This window comes from Montipora foliosa, unplaced genomic scaffold, assembly GCF_036669935.1.
Source record: "Montipora foliosa isolate CH-2021 unplaced genomic scaffold, ASM3666993v2 scaffold_467, whole genome shotgun sequence".
NCBI lineage: Eukaryota > Metazoa > Cnidaria > Anthozoa > Scleractinia > Acroporidae > Montipora > Montipora foliosa.
In genome coordinates, this window is record NW_027179775.1 from 990,001 (window position 1) to 997,500 (window position 7,500).

Sequence of the window (7,500 nt, forward strand, 5' to 3'; positions counted from 1 at the left end):
TGACACCTGTCATCCGTCAAAACCTCCTGGGTTAATGGCAGTCAAATAATTCGCGAGCAAGGACCTTTCGGTTTTTCATTCAAATAAAGCTTTTTATAATAATACAATTTGCACGGATCGAGCGTGACCGGAAACATTTTGTTGTCCTCTTTATTTTTGCTTCTTCTACCTCGCTTTTCAGCCAGTTTCGAGAACCTGCCGTATTCCTTAATTTATACATCTGCGTGCCCGTGACTACTAAATGTACCTCTCGGGCGATTTCGGTGTAGTAAATTGACTTTATAACGATTTAATTAAGACGATCTTGTTTAAAACTTTATCTGTGTGAGTGAGGGTCATGGGACCCAGTTTCCACGGGATGGTGATCAGGGTATGGTCGCATAATCTGGTAAAACTGACTCTGGACTGATCGCCTAGTGAAGGTATTTTATTCGTATTTTATTAGAGGCTGTTTAAAACACTCAAAAGTTTGTGAATATCTCCTTAACGGAAGCTTCATACAATTGACGAGGCTTGGAAGTTGATGTATTTTGACTTGTTATTTGGTATTGATTATCGCATGATTTCGAGTGCAATTTGGAATAAGCAAGCGCTAGTAAGCTTAAATTTTTTTTCAAAGACGAACAAAATGGCACGAGCCCGTAGGGCTTTAAAATTGCTTATTTATGTCAAAATGCACGAGAAAAATCGTGCGATTACTTATTAATAATATGCATGCAAACTTTTCACCATTCAACTATCTGCACTAATATTTTCACTTTACACTGAACTTTTATAAATTAAAAATTAAGAACTTATCTTGTTGTTTTCTTTAAATATTATTCTTCTTGGCCTTGAGGTTCCTATAAAGATTACTTCATGGTTGGTGAGTGCGTACCATTTTTATTTACGAGTTGTGAGGGATCGCGTAAACGAACGAGTGAGCGAAGCGAACGAGTGAGTTTAACGATCTTTCACAACGAGTGAGTAATAAAAATCGTACAAACGAGCCAATCATGAAGTAATTTGTTTATTATATAAGTACAGAGATCATAAAGTTAACGAGGTAAGTTTTAATGGTGAGGCTGTCAAACCACCGATCGTGAAAAGCCCTAAACAAATAGCAAAATATTTTTGAAATAAAAGAAATCTTTACCTTCCATACCTCACTTGAGCACTTTTAAACGTTTTTAAGATCTTCTCAAGTATTTTTGTGGAGAAAACTAAGCAATAAAAGATCAAAAACTTTGAAAACCATTCACCAGTCGGCCGCCATGTTTACAAATCTGTGCACAGGCTACCCGCGCCAAAGTTCAACATCATATTAGCCAATCAAAAGGCTGATACGACAATTTTTCACTAGTGAAAATAACGATATAGCCAATCAGAGCGTCGATACGTCGTTTTTCACCAGTGAAAAAAACCGTATGACCAATCAGCTGGCTTCTCTAGCGCAAAGAGACTATTTGTATCTCGATCCTCTTTGGAGTGTAAATCTCGGAATGTATATAATAAAAATATTTATCGAACATTTGCATGACAAATACTGTTCCTACTACCCTGCAGGGCCAGTACGCGGCTATTACAACGGCTGTCGGGATTGGTTAAGAAAACAATAGGCACAAAGAACGATACAAAAGAAACAATGGACCTTAACTCTAAAAACAATAGAGCTGCATCCTAAAGGGATCCAATGAAATTAGAGGTTGTATAGAGTTGCATCCTATCTCAAGACCTTGCAAGCAGGGTCTCCTTCGACCTTCCCAGATAAAGAAGACTCTGCCAGCCATCTCGACATTTCTTATTGAGCTGCATTAAAAATTCAAATGTATTAAGGTGTCAGTCATGCATGACCGGCAACCGCAAAACCACAAAATGAAAACAAACAGTCCGGATATTTTCGCACAACTCTGGCAAATACACAACAACCAAGGAATCATTTCCTTGGAAAACTAAGATAGTTCATACAGTTGAACTTTAATAATCTGGCCTTTGGATAAAACTTGACAAAGCTCAAAGTTTTGCCAGTTAGGTGTTTAATTAAGCAAACATACTTTAAAAATCTGAAGAGAAAAAAGGAAATAATTATTTTATTTTATTTTTTTTTTACCACAGTACGTTTTTGTAAACAAAAAGAGAAAGTGAAACCTTTATGGTGAATTTTTGAGAATATTTGAAGAAGTTTTCGATCAAAATTAAAAGTCCAGGCACATGATCGATGGTCTTTCTCGTGCATTGTGCGACACTTGTCACAATAGGGTGGAATGAATCTGGAAAACAAAAATCGTCATTTGCCATTTCAGCAAACCACTTGTTAAACAGGAGAAATCCCCTTTCTCCTTTGACATCGAGCCAAGGGGATGCACAAACTGCTTGTCACTTTGACAAGAGAAAATGTTATAGAATTCCCTTTGAAAATGTACCAATTAAGCAAATTCCACCATCCTCAGTGGTGTCTTGTCCCGGTGAGTTAACAAATCACCATGAGGAAAGCACCCGAACACCAAAATCAGGTTGCCACTGCTTTCCAAAATCAAGCAAAGTAACATCCGTCAAGGTATGCACATTTCCAATAATTATGTATACATACACACACTGTATGTCGATGTAGAAACACATGTTTTATTATACTGACAGTGTACTAGAAAATTAAATTTGCCATTGTTGTAATGGCATATCCTTAACTTTCAAGTTTATTGTGAATTACTTAGTTTAACTTATTACAAAAGATGCCATATCCTTATTCTTTAGGAGATTTAGAACAGGTGTTCAACCGAGTGCTCCAGCTTAATGCCACACATGCCACCTAAGCCGCTCCAGAGGATAATGAATCAAGATTGACAAAACCGGAAAAAGAGTTTGTTAGATTTGGTCAGGTTTATCTCAAAAGTTCGTCCAGTGTCCTTACCTGAGTTGTTTGGAAACAAGTGAGAAGCGTTATTTTGCATTCTTAAAGTGAATTTTCAAAAAATTATGTAGTGGAGTTTTTTCATCTTTCAGCTTTTTCATAAATATTTTAAACTCTACTTCAGTTTATAGTTCTTTCTCACATCATGTACTGGGTCAGAGAATTATGATATGGTTTGAAAATATAAAAAAAGCAAAATACAGGTACTGCTCACTGAATCGGTTTTCAAGATACTTTTCAAAAACAAGTTTTAGAGGGTCTTTGAGCAACACTGTACCATTACCATACCAACAGTTGGGAACCAGCAGACACCCTTTAAAACATTGCCTCACAATAGTATAACACAGGTATGAAGCTGTTGCTCTTTTGCAAGGATTGGAGTAATCTTTTTCCGGCCATTGGACACACGACTATTAAGAGTGGAAAATTCTTTGAAGCGTCCTTAAACTGAGATAATAATTTATCTTTTTTTTCTGTGGCCACATTTCTGTCATTCTGTAGAGTGCTCTTTTACCTCTTCAAAGATTTGTCTATCTAGATTATTGCTGCAGTGACATTTTGCATTTTGCCTGAGTATGATATTTATGCTGATTTCAAAACCCAAGCCGCTGGACACAGTTGAACAACAATAATAATAATAATTATTATTACAGATCAAAATTAATCACTGCTATTTTAGGGGGTTTTGCTAAAAGCAGGCGGCCTACGGCGCGCGACGGCCGGCGGCCCGGAGGCCTGCTTTTAGCAAAACCTCTATTTTATTTTAGGTGAATCGGGGAGGACATCTTTAAACAAATCTCGCACACTTGGAAATACGCTACTGTGACGATGCCTGCGAAAGGTCCACCGTATTTCTCCGCCGATATTCCGAACGGTTTCCTGTACATTTTGAGCTGTGATTGAGACTTTTCTCCTCAAGCAACCTTGCCGAACGAACCAGGCGATTATGGCGATCAAGTGATTTCCGTGTAAGAAGACACGAAACGATTTCACGGCCTGCTGACCTCTGATTGGGCAGAAGAACACAAAGAATTTCTGGCACCAATCAGAATTGAGTCTGTTTGGAAATGGTCTAGTAAGAACATGTCCCCAGGGGCTCTTCTCGCCCTACTATGCTTTTCTTTGTCGCTATTTTCTTTTGCCCGTTTAGACTTCCCCTTGCCTCCGCGATGTGCCCCTGGGTCTCCGAGGATGGCAACATCTCTGATCCGGAACCCTCTTTCCATTAAAACCTCAAGCTGCTCCCTTGTTATACCAAGTCTTGGGCGACCACGATTACCGCTTAGTATCCGTCCAACTTCGAAAGATTGACGATTATTTGAATGGGCGTTGACAATCTCTTCAAGCATGTCTCGGCTTCTACCAACAAGACGGACCATGTTCTCGGCGAAATTGTACGAGCCCACATAGCGAACCAAACAATTATAAAGCCAATCAACTCGGTACCAAACTCCGTCTGCATTGTCGCCACGACCGTCATTGTTTTCGATTTGGCGAACTATCGAGTGTAGCAACTGGTGAAGAAACCCACAAATTGCTGCATCGTTGGCCCCGTTAGCGGTCATTTTTCGAAAGAACAAGCAGATGTGGCCAAGCCTTCTTCACTTGGCCGCGGTAGACTCGGTCCAAGGCTCACAAACAAAATAGAGTTTATAAATCCGAATGTGAAACAGAATTGAATTTGAGCTAATCACTGCTTTGTAAGATATATAATTTAGGCAAATTGCCATTTCAAAGTAAAATAGAATTTGGGCGACAGAACTAAATTAAGCGAACACAATTCAAAACAGAATAGGATTTGGAAAACAAAATATAATTTGATGTTAACAATTTGAACACAGAACATAATTTAAGTAACAAAATGAAACGTGTGTAAAACAGAATTTAATGTTGAATTTTGTCGCGAATCACACTCCGTACTCCAGAGCCAACTGGTTTTCGTGCTCAGCCTTTGGCTAAGGGCCTGTTTATATGGTCTCGGTTACCCGAGACAGCACTCCTCCCGAGGCAACTTTACCGTGTGTCTATTTGAGAATTGCGTGACAGAGACAAAATTGACCCTAATTAATTATGCATACATTTTAAGACGAATCTTTAAAAAATGCGTATCATCATTTGCCTTTTTTTCTTTCTAGTTCGTTTTTATTAAGTATAGTTGCGTTTTTACATTCAGCAAATGGACTGACAATCTTAACACAGCAGTAATATGTAGCAGTAATAAATGGCTGTTTATTAATCGAGAGTTTCCGTTGGCAGCGGTTAGAATTTTGGCGGGAAAAAACTTTTCTTTCGAAAGTAAACGCTAAAAACATGTATAAGCTCCCAAATTGTTGCTTCTTTGATTTTTATTTTATGCGTGCGCATTTAAGATTTTGCTGTCTCGTCTCGGGTGGTCGAGGCAAACTGCTTACATGCGAAAAAGTTGTCTCACCTGCCAGGGTTACTCTACCTGCCGAGGCGAGACAACTCGCCTCCCCGAGTTGTCTCGCCCACCCGAGTTGTCTCGCCCACCTCATGTAAACGATTGATAGAATTTTTAAAACAAATGAGTGGAAAAATATCTCGCCAAGGGTAACTCGGGGGAAGGGTTGTCTCGGGTACCCGAGACCATATAAACAGGCCCTACGAGAGCCGGGTGGTTCTTGAGACGAGAATGTGTTGTTAAGTATTAACACGAAACTTAAGACGCAAGGACTACGTGAAAAAAAAAAATCACACTTCTAGCTGAGACAGGAATAGCGATCAGCTTGGGTTTTAGGGGCTTTTATCTTTCTGTGAGATACAGTGGCTCGCGATGCCCCTCTCCTCTCCTCCCCTCCACTTATGTGCAGGTTTGACCCTTTAAGTCTAACCATTTGCTATCTATTTGCAACAATAACGTAAGGGTAAAGGTTACCGTTATTTTTAGCTTTGGGTAAATGCAGTAGTTAGTCCTTACCTAAAGAGCAGCATTTGGGGGCACTTTGTGATGTAAATTGTGTGTATTCTGAGACACGAGTGATGTTGAAGTTGGCGAGAAGAGCAAGGGGACACTTCGTGACGATTATTGAAATCCGCGCGCATCTAATTAGGGTCAAACCTGGACATATCTCTAATCATTGCAACCATGTTTTACCTGCACAAAATATGCATTACTGTAGGCGCTTCCATTGAGGTTATCTTAGGGATTTAATCGCACTCGAGTGTTCTGTCAAATAAAAAGAACGATATCAGAGGCATGCCTAGGCAAGTCTTTGAGAATTACAAACAATGTTTCCACTTTTTAGGAGCCTCTAAAACACTGACTTTCAAAGACGGAGTTTAGTGAACCAAAGAATTAGTGCTAATCAAGTGCAGAGAATTGCTGAACATAAAGGGTTTTTTTTTTTGAGGTCATAGACACTTTAAGGATTAATGAGTTTATGGATGGGACTGGTTGAAAAAGCCGGTAAAATAACCGAGGGCTCTCTGACATTGAACTAACCTGTCGCGCGACTCTGACTGTGCAGGACAAACTAAGATGGCCGATTAGACGAGGTGAAAATTTTCACGCGAGTTTAGATATTTAAAAAGATGAAGAATTGGACGAGCAATTTCCATCCATACGTAATCGTGAGTTCTAGCCACGTTAAAATGACTTATAAAGGGATGTCTTCCCTATTTTCTTTGCATCATGATAAATAACATAATAGATAGTCACTTGTTTTGAATACTGTTTTTATCTCTCTGGATTGGAAATAAATTGCGCCCACAGTGAAAGCAAAGATATAACGATCAACTGTGGGGGAAAAAAAATTAATGATCAGCACAAAATAAAATTTAAAAAATATATATCATCACTATCCAGTCGGACCTCCTAAATGAGGGCTACGCGGACAACTTGGCAATGGCCGCAAGGCTCACGCAATCCTGGTCGAGCTTTGGAAAACCTCGTCCCTAGGGTCTCCTCGGTTTTCAACAAGAGAAGAGCCACCATGTTGAAAGCCGAGAAGAGCCTGGGGCCAGGTTAAGCGCTGAACTGTTAGCTTTCAATTATTTAATCAGCATTTTTAAGGTCTTAACAACCGACTTTAAAATGGTTAGCTTTCAATGGGTCTTCAACAGGGGCTTTTTTGCTTGTTGTTGCAAAATTCGTTGCTTGAAGCTAAGAACTGTAATAATAGGCCATTTCCAAGTTCATGTCTGCCTCCTTTTCAAAGCGAGTCTAAGTGCGACGTTTTTGTTAGTATAAGTAATTACCATCACAAAAATGTCGTACTTAGACTCGCTTTGAAGAAGAGGCAGATGTGAACTCGGAAATGCCCTATTATTACAGTTCTTAGCTTCAAGCAATGAATTTTAAAAAGTGAGGAAATTTGCAAAAATAGCCCCGCCCACTCTGGTCAATTTCAAAGTTATAATAAAAATAAACAATGATCGTAAATTCAAAGGTGCGGACGGGTTGTTGTGATGTTCTCGCAAGGTTTTGACAAATGGTTCATCTGATATACTTTGGAAACTTTGGAAAGTTCATTGATTCGCCGCTTAAAACAAACGTTACAAGAAACATTAAGGGCAGTGGAAAACTATTACTTTATCAACCAGTTAGATGTTACTATGTTGAGGTGTTCTCAATCTAGTTACCAGTCTCTTAT